We start from the raw sequence: 14,965 nt of genomic DNA, 5'->3' as shown, positions 1-14,965 counted from the left end.
ATTCAACACAATAAAATGGTGTCAACATATACTGTATTATTTAAACCAAATATTCTTGCCAAACAATTCCACGTACTGATCCTCTAAGAAAAGCTGAGAATTAAATGCTTAGTAGAAGTTGACATGTTAGACGGCAAACCACTGTGCAGGTTTAATCCAGTGACGAGGACTAAAGAAAGAATTTATTTGACGTGATTTTTACCGAGTTATGTGCCAGTACTTAAAGCCCAACTTTTCAGGCCAAGGAAAGCAGCTTGCCTATTACAGCATCAAGCACCTACTCATTGCATGACATAACTGTGATGAACAGACAGAAGATGCAATGCGTCCCAAGGAACGCATCTTTATTCTACATGCAATCAGCTGAGCGCTTTCCCAGACGTATTAAGCTAATTTCATGGGCTAAGTACATGCAGCGCTCCTACAGTTTCCTGCACTCTACCCCTTCAGAACAGTGAACAATACAAAGGCTAAGTTGCATGAGAAGGTCAACAGCTAAGAGTGAATCTTTGCCAGAAGTCCTCCAGACCATCCCTGGTATGACCTCAAACTGTCCCCTGGAAAGAAGGCAGTGTCGGGCAAGTACGGGCATAGACAAGTAACTCTGACCCAGGTACCAGAACTAATCACCTCCTGATATGACTCAACGTTTATAACTAACAAATAAGAGAAACCAACCCAGCACATTTTTCTGAAATTGTCAGAAGACGGGCGTCACCGATCCTCTATTAAAAACAAAAAGGACTCTTCATGCAGCACAGGCATTGATTTAAAGAAGAGCAAAAGGAAAAAAAGAACCATATAGTGGGCAGAATCCTCATCACTACAAGACAGCGGCAATGAAGAGGCATTCAGATGGCCCTGGCACCCATACTCCTCTGGAAGCTTGAATAGCTGCATGATACAAACAGCCAGGGTGGGCAGATGAATCTGTCAGGTATGTATGGAAGCACTGTCCCCTAGAGATGAAAGAGACTAGAAAGCAACAGATCTTCAGTGACAAAGGCTGATGACCAGCTTTTCTTCTGAAGACAGCAAACCAGATAGTTGTGGTTTTGTTTTTCCAGAATTCTTCCTTGAAAAGCAGACACAGCTCCTATCCTATCCAAACAGCACGCAGTGGCGTGTGGAAGAAACTCCTTCTCCTCCATACCCCACCTGTGCATATCAGGTCCCATCACATCAAAGCTTCACGAATGAAGGGCAGAAGAAAAATGCCTATTCTGCTCTGCTTTAACCTTGTGGGGATCTGAGTCAGTGCCTATGCTGCGCTTTGGATGAACAAACTGCTTTGGAGACCTGAGGGGTGCAAAAGCCAAATCCGCTGGGTGCATTTGACAACAAGGGGTGGTTTATTGGCTGGACCCTCTGCTGCAGAGTTGCAGGAAGAACCTCTTCAATGTGGTTTCTTTTGGATCTGCGCTGTGCATGGGAGCAGCAGGATGGCTCAGCTGTGAGACCGAAGAACTTGAGAGACGTTGTGGGCATGTACAGCCATGACCAAGGAAGCACATCCGTGTTGGTAACAGGCCACGCTACCGGAAGAGAGTGACGCTGCAGATAAAGTGGCAAAGTGCAACCTGCAGTAATGAAGATCACCAGGCTGAGTCACCATGCAGGAGATCAGCTCTAAACTCCGCTTAGCACGGCTCATGCCTTGGCAAACCACTCTGTCCCTCACACAGAAAGAAAGATGGGGTTTTCTTGATGCTCTATTCTGCATTTCCCTGCTGGCAGAGTTTATGAAAGAGGAAAGTGATTCCTGAGGGGAAGCTCTGCAGAAAGCCTGGTCCTTTTCAACTGAAAAATTTGCCTAGCACTGACTCTCCTAGCATACAGACATCTCTGATACCAGTTTAGGAACACTGTCATCTAAAGCAATGGAGGAACAGAAGCATGCCAAGATACTGCCCTATAAATCAGAAAGAAACCTTGGAGATTAAATGGTTATTGATGCCCGCAGGAATTACTTACTATCTTTCACTTAATAACAGATCACAAAATTCTATAGCAGATTACCAAAAGCCTACACTGTGCCTGATACCTTCTGAACATCTACTTGCAGCACCAAGTAAGTTAATGGCTTTTCCCTGGAAATCTGGGAAAAACGCACAAGGTTAAATGAGTTCAAGCCCAGGAGAAGGAGATACTGGAGACTATACCCCCTCCTACCACAAGACAGAAGAGAATTCACAGCATAACCAACCTGATAAGGCAAGGATTGTAAAAGGCTACATCCAGTGAGGAGCGTGGCAAGTGGGCCTGTCTGCCTGCAGGACAGAGACAGCAACCTCCTCAAGGCAGCAGGCGCACAAAAGGACCAAGATAGATCAAATCAGACATTTGTGACTTCAGACTCATCTAACATGAGAGAGACTGACAATTATCAGAGAAGACTGACGGAGAGATTACAAACTTCGTATGCTGGCAGTGTATGAGGGAAGGCAAGCTGTCTCTCCAAATTCAGTAATGATTCATTGTTAAATACATCTTTGTCTACCATTCAAATAGGCTAAGACTGCTGATTCCTTGGAGAAATTAGTGTTTCTGCAACGGGCTGAAGTCTACGATGACATCACTCAGACACTAAGGTATGACAGCTCTCTGAGCAACCACACGAGGTATGTTATCAGGATAATGAGAAGGAATCGGAAAGTAAACAGTGACAAAGTTTCACAAACACTTGAGTGTGAAGCATGCTAATCTCGGCAGCACCAAACCTGCTTGCACACTAAAATGATATTTCTGCTGATATTAACTTGGTTGCAGTTTAAACAGCAAGTGGAAAGTTTTGTACATACTGAAGTGATAAAGAAGATTACAGACTTGCACAATAAGTAGTTCTTCATTTCACCCATCTATTTTCAAAATTCTTTACAAAGAAGGAACTATAATTTTTCCTTCATATCAGGTATCAAGGACACAAAGCATGATGTTACTTTAGCTTGAAGTACCACAGATCAGTGGCAGCAGCAGAAAGCAAGTAGTTCTGCCACCATATTTCTGAAATGCATTGGGACCTCAACTATGAACCTGGACTCACTGGGATAGGCAACACAAATATAAAAAAAAAAAAGAAAAAGAGAAAAAAGAAAAACAGCAAGTTGATACTAGTATGTAAAAATCACAACAAAGCTGCAGCAGACACTGTATCTAACCTGAGGGGACACGCAGAGGGGTAAACATTGGTAAATACTTTAACAAAGAAGAGTTTACAAGAGGTTAGCAAGGAAAACTTGCCTGTGTTTACAGGTAACTCCACCTAATACAAGCGGAAGCATGGGAGAAAGTACAAGCTCTAAGCCTATGCACTAAAATCTAGGAGATAGAGACTACTCACGCGGGCTGATTAAAGGCAGAAGCTGACCTTGAAGCCCACACCCGGATGACAATGCTGAAAGATGTCAACTGTGACTGGGAAAGGAAGCTGGCTGTTAAGCTGTCCCTGACAGTGCTCCTTAGGGCAATCCAAACAGCATTCTCTTTCCTGAGCTAGGTATTAAGGTTTTATCTACAACAGCTCTGAGTAAGCAACTGAGCAGGTGATTCAATCACTGTTCCCGTGACACCCTTTTTACCTCTGCTCAGTACTTCCAGTGAGAGAATGCATGCATCCTATCAGCAGAAAACATTAGCTGCATGATACTAATGCCTGGGGCGCGATCCTGAAATGTCTGAATGGATATGAATGTTCAAATATTTCAATATTAACATTCATTAAGTTAGGTTTTAAAACATCTGGGCAGGGCTCACATGCAAGTTTCTACAGAACGCATGCTTATGGGAAGAGGCTTGGCACCACTTGCAGTCTGAAACTCAATAACAGAGCAGGCAAGCAAGACTTACAGGATTCAAAGATAATTAGCAGTGCTTCAGTCACAAGTTTGCATGGGAAACAGCTGCCAGCCCAAGCTATACCTGTTCACCACACTTATAAAACATACATGCAACCTCCACTAGCATAACCACCCATGGTCCCATAGAGGACTAGGAAGCAGGACTAGTGGAGCTCATGCCAAGGAAGGAAGGAAGAAAGAAAGAAAACAAGTCAAATGCGTCAAGTCCCTCTTCTAGATAAATTTTTAAACTGACACCTTGCTTTGTATTTTCACAGCAACGCTCTGCATCATGATGAGCAAGAACACAGGCAGTGACCACTCCCATACTCAGGTCCTTCAGAAGGTGCCCCGGTCAGCAGCTGACAGTGGTTTTAAGCAGTTTGTAACATTGCTTGGACAGCTGCTTCTTTCAGGCCTCCTCGATAAGTATCAGTAGCTTTTCCCTCCATTTCCTTCCCCAGTCCACCCTGACTAGGCCCCTTTCTTTTCCTGCACTTGTAATCAAATTTGCAGTTAAACCTATTTTAGGCCAAGTTCATACAAACTCAACTTTTGGTGAATCAGACTAGACAGACCTATTTGATACAACAACCACAACTAAAAAAATTATTTATATCCTTAAAGCAACTGGAGAAACTTTTAACACTATGAGATAGTTTGTCACGCACACACTCCTTTGGAAATTGAATTAACACAAACAGGCTTTGCTGATACTTACGTTATTATTTAATCAGTTCACTTTCATCTCTTGTGTTCTTAACCACGTATATAAAAGGCTCCTGTACTTCCAATCGTAACTGTTGCCACTGCACTGGTGATGTGCCTAAGCCTGACTTTACCTCTTCATTCGCTCTGCTCCTGTTCCCCCCACTCACTCTGATGTGTGATGTTTTTCTAAAGCCCCAAGTCTTGGAGCCATGACATCTCATGGGAATCTCAGCTCTTCTTTCAAAAAAGAAGTTTCTGTGCATTATAGTTAAAACAAAAGAACTGGAAAATATGACTTCAATAGGCTTAAAAACTGCAAGGAACTGAAAAATACTACAAGATTAATGGTTAATAAACCAAACACACAAATTTGGGAAGTCTGAGCCATGATTCAGGTGGGGAGGACACTGTTTGGGATTAGCAATGCAGCACAACTCTTCAGGTGGTTTTGGTTAGTCTCCCAGAATGAGGCTTAATCAACTATTAAATGAGCCACTATTAGAAATGCTTTGAAAAGCACCTTTAAAAAAGGGAAGGGAAAAAAATATAGGTTCCATGTCCTCTGCATTCTCAGTTTACAAGAGTAATGCTTTCTTCCACTTTTTTTCTCATTGCCAGTCCTACAAACTAAAACCCTTTCTGTGTAACCACAGTATGCAGGTTCTCAAAAGTAACCATTCAGCAACACCTCTGCAAGTCTTCCTGCCACTCCAGACTTTGCTGAGGGCTGCAATAATCCCCCCCACACACACACCTTAACACTACAAAAGCAAAATGCTGTTTAGAGTAAGTAGTGGTAAGACATCTTCATTGTCCCCACAAGCAAAATTCCAGGTCATCATAAGAGGACTGCCATATATAATGACAACTACTCCAAATGTCTTCAGCAGACATTAAATTACTAACTTGCATTTTTTCATATGCCAATATTCTATCTTCTATTGTATATTCTAGCTAAATATCTGTGCACTGCACTTGGCCTCTAAGAAATTTATGGCAAAGTAACTTAAAGCTATAATAATTTAACGTGTCAATAAAATGTGTTTCTTTAACACAGCAATCATCCTTCTCAACATGACTGGATACAAAAGGGAATGCACATCAATTAATTCCTTTGTACTAACCTATAACTGCCACAGCTTTATAGATGTCTAATCTGAGAAACGCTTCTGATCAGAGTCCTGCAAACGGCTCCCTTTATCATCAGATTGGATGTTTCAATTATTTCCTGACCCAGCCCATCTGACCCTATGGACTTGGGGTACATGACAGGGCCATGCTGAGCGTCACCTCCAGCTGGCAGCCAGCAACGTGGCACCTCTCCTCTTCACGACCCCATGCTCCAAAGACCAAGAAGTGCAGCTCTGGCTTGGCTGGGGAGAGACTTGGTGCCCAGCAACTGCTTGAGTGGCAACCGAGCATGAGGGAAACAAACAAATAAATAAATAAAAATCAGCAGTTGAATGAGTCTTTGGCATACTTTAATAAGTGTGCTAAATACCTGTTAAGATTGTTATTTGGGGCTTCTTTAAAAAAAATTAAGAGATAAAACCAAAAAAACTGTCCATTCCAAGTTCACGTATTTTGTAGTATCCTTCCCTAGGAATTGTTTTGGTTTGGGGTTGGTCTTTTTTAAATACAAAGGGCACACTTAAATTTTAGAGATGATACCTCTGTACAAAAACTTTTTTTTAATAGCGGTATCTCAGGCTAATCTGTGGAAGTATTCTTCAAAATTACTAACAGCAGATTTTGTAACCATGTTCTTGTTAGCCCTGTCTTTGGGTTGACCTCAAAAGTACTCACCAGAGCCTACAAGTTGTATGGGTGATGCTATCACAGAGCTTCGGCTACCCCTGTTACCAATAATCTTTTCAGTAAGGTAAAATGACAGAAGCCGCGATCACAATTACAGTTCTGTTAGTGTTATATGGTTACAGAAAACAGATCAGCTTTGCACTGCAGAGTTTGCATTCAAAGATAATAAAGCACTACTTCAGGTATGTGCCTTCATCAGTTGCTATAACCCTATCTAGTTAGCAGGGCTGAAAAAGCCTTTCCTGAATTGGAGCCAAGAAATCACAAGCATAGGAAAGGCGGAGGACGACAGGTATATGGCAATCCAAACAAATGCATGAGGAAGCTTTCAAACATGCACACTGCTCCAAATGACTTAGCAAAAATACTAATACCAATGCCACATGAAAAATGGCATCAGTGAAAGGTTCAACCATACCAACCTATACAGATAACAGTAGCAAAAAGTACCACAAACTCATGATTTGCCTAAATTACTTATTAAACAAGTAAGCAGATATTTTCACTTCCCTTCTAGCTTTAACCTTTTAGGTCACAACAAAGGTTTAAAATAAAAAAAAAAAACCAAACCAGAAACAACAACAAAAAAACCCCACAATCCCATAAAAAAACCCACCATAAAAAACAAAAAAAACCCAACCAAACAAAAAAAAACCAAAAACAAACAAAAAACCCCACAAAAAAAAACACAAACAAAAAAAAAAAACCAACCAAACCACACAGGAAGGTTCCAAGAGCTCAGTTGGTTAGCTCCAAACCTTTTCTACTGGGCAGTTTATACCAAGGCCTCGCAATCAACCAGTTTAGGCCCAAAGTATGCCTTTGGACAGTTAACTTGTATTCTCACATCCTGCCCAAGGAAGAAGGAGAACACATTAGCAGATGTCCTGAAATCACGAGAGCTGCCAACAAACTAAGTTCACTACTTGAAGATTTCCAAAGCTGCGCATTCTTAACATCTACCCTCACTTAAAAATCAACTCAATACTGTCTTTGCAAGATGTTATCAAGTAAGACTATAAATTACAAACCAATCTGACTACACATCTATTTTTTCTTCTTTTTCTTTTTTTGAAAATTGTAAGTAAAACCACAAGAAAAATGACACATTAACACCTAGCGTTGGAATCATAATATGCCTTTGCAGGGATGCACTCAGTCGTACAGCCACAGATAAACGTTGTTTACCTCGGGCTCTCTAGGCCTGTGAGAAAAAGCCAGCATTCCCACAAAGGAACACATTTAAAACTTAACCTTTTATTGCAGTGCTTTGCATCATCTCTAGTTTGCCAACTGAGAACACAGAGCAGAAGTAGAGACTCAAAGTTTAATAGCTAAGCATCTGCACAGACCTGAGAACAATACCAATATTCATTAAGAGGCCGATCTCAAACTGCCATCTCATATTTTCAAGACAAGCGCCCTATTAATACATTTTCTAACCTTAGCATAACTCTTATGTTTTCATCTCAAAGCACCCACACACACATTGGTAAAGAGTTTCCAAAATTATGACAACTACGTGCCACACACACACGCAAAAAAAAAAAATTTAAAAATAAATCTCAAGGAAGCTATATATTGTGCCTTGCCAACCACAGTGAATTGCACAGCCAGGAGTTGCTACAGCCAGATTTAGCTTCGTACAAGCTAACAGGATTCCTTTATAAATTTAGCTAGAGGCACAGGCAACAAACGCTTGTGGAAATTTGAACCACAACTCTCCAGCAGCAAAGATTGTTCCCTCCAAGAATGAAACAGTAGCAAAAGAAGACTATTAGTAGGCTCTTATTACACAGCTTTCAAAACACCTATAAGTCATCAGGTTCTCTAGGCAGCATTATTAAATTGCTGAAGTACCAGCAAACATTAAAAGAAAAAAGCAAGGCCACAGCTGTTTCTGAGCCTGCCAATTAATAATTAAAGGGGGAAAAAAGCCAACTAAAGAGAGACTGTATTGGAAGCCAGCTGAATGTACAGCTAAGTTTGTTTCAGGTCCTTTTCCCTCGTACTTGGAGCGCTGTGGCTTGTGAAGAAAGAAGGAAACGAGTGCCTCAGGTTTGTCAACGCTAACCGAAGGATGAGCTCTGAAGGGCTTCTCCTTCAACAAGAGGGACGAGGACTGGGACACACAACCCGCCAAGTGGGGAAGAGGCAAGAGCACGAGATGGGGAAACCCATCCAAGGCCCCACGGGACGGCAGGACACTGCCCTGTCCCGATTGCCTCTCCCTCTTCTTCCCTCCCCAGAATAAACGTTCCTGCTACTTAACGATATCATCAATCATATTTTTAACCCTCTTTAGGCCACATTTCTCACAGTCCAATTAGAGTTACTTTAAAACACCAAAAAATGAGGGTTTTTTTGGAACAGAGTTTTCCGGAAGACACGGGTTCGCTAAAGTATCTGCACAAAACCTGAAACGCCGTGCAATTTTATCATACGTTAAAAGAAACATCTCCTCCCTCCCCAAAAAGACTCGATGGAATCTTCAGACCTCGGCTAAGCCCGGCGTGCAGCAAGCACGGTGCAGGCCAGGCGTGCGCAGGCTGCCCCTTTGCTCCGCCGGAGCGGCCAAACACAAAGCACTCCGGTGGGCAAAGCAAACAGCAGCCGGTCGCTGCCGGAGCCCCGATGAAAGCCCGGCGCACGGTGCCTGCCACCGCCGGCTGCCAGAGGCGGGGAGAGGAGCGGGGGGCGGCGGGGCTCGCACACAGGCTGCGGACGCAAAACGCCCGCTCCCCGGCAGACCCCCAGGGGCCGGGAGCTGGGGCCGCCGCGCCGCCCCCCGTCCCGCCCGGGTGGTTTCAGGGGGTTGCAGGGCACCGGGTGCCTCACCGACCACCCCGGGCCGCGTCCCCCCGCCCCGGCCCGAGCCGGCAGCGGCCGCCGCCGCCCCCTCCCCGGCGCGCCCCGCGCGAACAAAGCCCCCGCGCTCACCGGCGGTGGCGGCAGCAGCAGGAGCCTCTCGCAGTCCTCTGCTGCCCTCGCACACCCGCTCGCCTCCTCCCGTTTAAAATCCAGGCACAGGGGCGCGGGCCGGGGAGTGCGGGAGGTTATCCCCCCCCCCGCCGTAACTCATTCAGCGGCAGCGCCGGGTGTCTCCCCTCGCAGCGCCCGTGGCCGCGCCCCGGCTCCCTCCGTGCGCTCGGGCTCCGGGCAGCGGCTCAATCTCCAAACTTCCTCCTCCTCCTCCTCGCGTCCGGGCAGGGGAGTCTGTGAAACTCCCCTCCTCCATGCAGCTCCCGCAGCCGAGCCGCTGCCTCAGCCTCAGCCCCTCCCCAGGGAGGCCCGGCCCGGCCCGGCCCCGGGCTGCAGCTGACTCCGCTCCGCTCCCCTTCTTCTTCTCCTCCTCCCCCTGAGGCTGGGAAAGGAGGGAAGAGAGATTAACCACTCGGACTTGTCTCTGGAGCCGAGCCAAAGCGAGCAGTCGGATTACAGCCCCGGCAAGAAGAAGGGAGGAAAAGGAAAAGGGAAAAAAAAAGAAAAAGAAAATCAGCTACCGTTTTCACGCAGGGAGCGAGCACTCGGCTTTCCTGCCCTCCCTCTGCTGTCAGGGCACCGCCTCTCCGCCCGGCTGGGAGCCCCATCCCCGCCTCGCCGAGCTCTCCACCGGCTCCTCTCCGCCACCACAGGTTTTAAATTCAATGATCTAACGCACAACATCGGTATTAAATGGTGAGAGCTTCTGTAAATTAGTACGAATTGCCAAAATGCGAAGGGGGCAGGTCCACCCTGAAATACAGTCCGTAAAAAGCAAATTCAAAGAGGTTTTAGAGACTACACCTGCCTCCTGGCAGTCTGCCTGGCCATCTTCTTTGAAAAGGTGAGTTTAAAGTTACTTTTTAATTTATTTTTTTTTTTAATGTTGTGTAAGAAGACACGCACGAAGAGAGAAACTGCTTAAATAAAGCCTGAATTCTTCGTACATGTTCAGTGGTCCTTATTCTGAGCTCTAACAAAATCCTTGGTTTCCTGTAAAACCTTGTTCCATACTTCACATTCAGTAAAGCTCTATTGCTTTTGTTCAATAACATAGTTTCTCCCTCTACTCATGCTAACGTAGAGCACGTAGAATATAAGGAAATTTGGGAGGTTAGAATAGCTCATAGTTTTAAGATGTCAAAACAAGTAATTACAGCAGTAATTCAGAAAAGCAGGAAGTTTCAGTGTTTGCCCTCATCTTACCAGTTCTCACTGGAATCCTTTTTTAAAAAAAAAAAAAAAAAAGCACAGCTGTGGCAGGGTCTGTGTCTGTATCATTAATTCAAAAGCCCAGAGCTCTTTCCCAACACGCACATTGAATATGCTTCAGACCAGTGCTGAATTTTAAAAGATTAACACATTTATGAATTGATTTTGGCCACGTTTCAAACTGACAGTTTGCACTTAATAAGTAAGCCTATATTAGCTTCTCAACTAAAGAAAAAAAAACCTCAAGTGTTTTAATGACAGCCATTCTCACACATAACATCTCCTCACATTGCAGAATTAGAGCATAGTTATCACCAAGGGTAAGTCCCGCTCCACCCCCCCTTCCTTGTGAACCATCACTGTCTTACCAGGCAGGAAAGGCAGATCACGAAGGCTGGACTCCACGGTTAGTGTTCTGGAATGGTGCTCCACAAACTCACTTGATGGGGCAAACGGGGAAAGGGCAAGTAATTTCAGCTGTGACTAGTAGCTTCACTAAACCCAGCCCACTAGTCATGACCTCCTGCACTGCATGGCTACTCCATGTCTGAATTCAGCATCCGACTGAGCATGCATCCTTGCCTCAGGACACTACACTTTGACCTTGTGCTGGGAACAAAAATTTGGCCTTCGTTTGCATGCCAATTAAAAAAAAAAAAAAAAAAAGGGCAGCAAAAACCTCTCTAATGAAACTACTGAGAGAAGCATTTGTAACTCTTTCCCATTGGGGGAATCAGGGAATGTTTTCCCTTTATGAATAAATCTTTCAAAGACGATAATAAAACAAACTACTGGTTTTGCATTTAACTTGGGCCAAATTAAAACAAATGAAAATGCACGCACATCCCCAAATGGGAAATATAAGAACAAAACCCCCAAACCACAGAGTATTCCAAGTTCCTTTAAGAAACTGTACAGTCTCTGCAAATATGTTTTAAAGGCCTTACATGATCTGTTCCATATGGAGTTTGTTTCTCCTCAGTGCTGTGACTAACAGGAAAAATCTTCAAGAGGAGAAGTCTCTTCCTCTCTCTTCATCCTTCTACCTCCCTTTCCCCAAAGGGCTGATCATGAGCCAGTCTGGTTTCTGTTTGCTTGTGCTAAAAATAGCATTCCAGTGGACTAGCCAAATACCTCCAGTTTTATGTTGACTGACTGATACGATCATTGTTGCAGAAAGAATGATAGAGGTTTAAAGGTAAAGCTTTACAACACTGTAATACAAAACAGGGCATCTGAAGAACCACCCATTTTTGGAGGAACTAGATACATGGACAAACCATGGGAACTCTTATCTCTGAAGGTAATCCAGGTGACTATTGGTAAACGGGCATGATTGACAAGGAGACTGCAGGCAGGCGAACCTTTCGCCGGGGTATTGCCTGTGCACCAGAAGGCCTGTGGCACAAGTGAGAGCACCGCGTGTTGTGGGGGTTCCCAAACAGCTTGCTCAGTCACCCTCAGCAGCGCTCCTGTGCACAGGCAAGAGACAAGCCTCCACTCCCCCCACCTCCATCTTTTTCTACTTGCTCTCACATCGTCTCTCATACCTTCACGCAGAGGACCTCTGCCTTCCCCTCACACATAAGGCGGGATCCAGCTCCATCCATCAGCTCTTCACCTCTGTCCCTCCTGCTGCCCCTGCAGTCAGGAAGTTGCACCACTGATGAGTTGGTATCTTCCACACCGGTGGTCAGGACTTGCCTTTATGTATCACTTGAAAGTGGTTCGCATACTACGGTTGGGGATCTGTAACCTAACATTATTTTCCCCTTTGGGATTTTCCTTTCTTCTAAGAAGTCTGCTTATATCAACTAGTCTACCAGTAGGTTTGTACATATACATGATCTCAAACATCATAGCATTTCTTTACATCACCAGGACTGAACAGCACTAGTCATCATGTTAATGTTTTTCTCATTTTGGCTATGACTCAGCAAAACAGTAAGCAATGCTTTTAAATGCACAGAAATCTGTGTCATTTCAGTTTTGCTGGCTGATGATGAATTTCATAGAATCGTAGAATGGTTTCGGTTGGAAGGGACCTTAAAGATCATCTAGTTCCAACCCCCCTGCCATGGGCAGGGACACCTTCCACTAGACAAGGTTGCTCAAAGCCCATCCAACCTGGCCTTGAACCCTTCCAGGGATGGGGCATCCACAACTTCTCTAGGCAACCTGTTCCAGTGCCTCACCACCCTCACAGTAAAGAATTTCTTCCTCATATCTAATCTAAATCTACCCTCTTTCAGTTTAAAGCTGAAGTTTAAAGTTCAGGACAAGCTACCCTTGTCCTATCCCTACACACCCTTGTAAAAAGTCCCTCTCCAGCTTTCTTGTAGGCCTCCTTTAGGTACTGGAAGGCTGCTATAAGGTCTCCCTGGAGCCTTCTCTTCTCCAGGCTGAACCACCCCAACTCTCTCAGCCTGTCTTCATAGGGGAGGTGCTCCAGTGCTCTGATCATCTTCATGACCCTCCTCTGGACTCGCTCCAACAGGTCCATGTCCTTCTTATGTCAGGGGCCCCAGAGCTGAATACAGTGCTCCAGGTGGGGTCTCATGAGAGCAAAGTAGAGGGGGAGAATCACCTCCCTCGACCTGCTGGTCACGCTTCTTTTGATGCAGCCCAGGATACGGTTGGCTTTCTGGGCTGCAAGTGCACATTGCTGGGTCACATTTGAGCTTCTTGTCAACTAACACCCCCAAGTCCTTCTCCACAGGGCTGCTTTCAATCCACTCATCACCCAGTCTGTATTTGTGCTTGGCATTGCTCTGACCCATATGCAGGACCTTTCACTTGGCCTTGTTGAACTTCATGAGGTTCGCACAGGCCCACCTCTCAAGCCTGTCAAGGTCCCTCTGGATGGCATCCCTTCCCTCCAGCGTGTTGACCGCATCACACAGCTTGGTGTCATCAGCAAACTTGCTGAGGGCACTCAACCCCACTGTCCATGTCGCCAACAAAGATGTTAAACAGTGCTGGTCACAATACGGACCCCTGAGGAACGCTGCTCGTTCATTTCAGCATTCATTTGAAGAGAAGCACAAGTTTATCTGTTCTGAGTTAGAATCTGGAGAAAAAAAATCTGTCCCTACAATAGCAGAAAACTGCTACTTGTAAAGACACCCCACACACACACTTAAAAGACAAAAAGACACATCCCAGATTCGATTGTTTGGGGGGGGACGGGGGGGATCTGTAGAAGCAAGCAGCTGCATCCATGCCATGCACAAGGGTGTAAGGCAGGGAAAATGGATGTAATCTTAACCTGGGCACTCCCCAGTCAACCTAAATTAAAAAAAAAAAAAAAATCTGCAATGTGCTCCTTGCCTAGTGTCCAAATTAATTATTCCACCCATGATACAATTTAATTGGCAGGCACAAGTACACTCATTTGCTTTGCAAAGCAACATTATTAAGTGTGGGTTTTTTTAGAGCTATGCCCCTATTTAATAGAACATACTCTTTCATGTATACTAATGCCAAGGAGAACACAACCATTCCAGTAATTATATGTTCCAGTAAAATTATTAGTATCAAATAAAATACTATCATACCTACTTTACGCCTGGGTCCTGTAGGTAGTCAACTACCTCCAAGTTCATGAGATACCTGTGTGAAAAAAATTGGAAGCATATTCAAGTCTTTACAGCAACAGCTGCTAAAACTTTTAACCACAGACTACAAAGTTCAAAATGTCTTACTCCCAATCTTACTACAAAGTTTAAGTACTTTAAATACAAGATGACTTTGCATGCCACTCGCCTTGGGAAACAAATAGGGCTCATAAAGAATGAGAGCAAGATGATGAAGTTTAGTGGTTACAAGTATGAAGACTGTCAACATAAGAAAAGAACAAGATATTGTACAGAAGGAATTGACTGAACTTAATCTTTTTAGGGAGAGGGTTTGATTCCTTCTTTGTCTGGGAATGTTTCCATGCAGAAGTAAACATCTTTGAGATCACTTGCTTTTCCACGTAGCAGCACTGCTTGGATCCTCCCCCCAAATGCAACTGTATTTCATAAAAAAAAGCACACAGACCAGCTGCAGTTTTCACAAAATAGACTTCTGGTAAATTCAAAAGCTAGCACAATTATGTTGTCAGCTCAGGTCCCAAATTCCTCACAAGTCTTGTCCTGAAGCACAACCTCCATTTCATTATGCTTTCTTACACGTTGTGGTAGATAACAGACTTCTACATTTCCCTCCCGTTCTCCTCCAGAAAGTTTTTCTGCTGGCTTATTCCTGAAAACATTTGCATCTACACCCTTGCAACGAAAAGACATGTTTCAGTCTTACAAGGGCTTATCTTCTTCCCAATGAAATTTTCTTTGGAGTATTTTAGGTTATAAGGCTAGAACTGAGCAGTTAATTTCAACCTTGTGGACAAGGACAGCCTTCAG

At 44.3% G+C, this 14,965-nt stretch overlaps 1 protein-coding gene across 2 annotated transcripts in view; it reads right to left on the bottom strand.

Annotated features, from left to right (window-relative positions):
• Window positions 1–10,948, bottom strand: part of PLEKHG1 (pleckstrin homology and RhoGEF domain containing G1) — a 139,064-nt gene extending 128,116 nt beyond the window's left edge. The window contains exon 1 of one of the 2 annotated variants that reach the window (XM_050893991.1): window positions 10,928–10,948. The gene's annotated coding sequence lies outside the window, so the exon portion shown is untranslated. Of the gene's footprint in view, window positions 1–9,305; window positions 9,411–10,927 lie in introns of those variants that run through there. The other variant, XM_050893990.1, reaches the window with a different exon arrangement.
• Between the last annotated feature and the right edge of the window lie 4,017 nt (window positions 10,949–14,965).

Source organism: Gymnogyps californianus, chromosome 3 (genome assembly GCF_018139145.2).
Source record: "Gymnogyps californianus isolate 813 chromosome 3, ASM1813914v2, whole genome shotgun sequence".
NCBI classification, from domain to species: Eukaryota; Metazoa; Chordata; class Aves; order Accipitriformes; family Cathartidae; genus Gymnogyps; species Gymnogyps californianus.
Note: the sequence above shows the minus strand (reverse complement) of the source record. Positions and strands in the feature narration are given on the sequence as shown.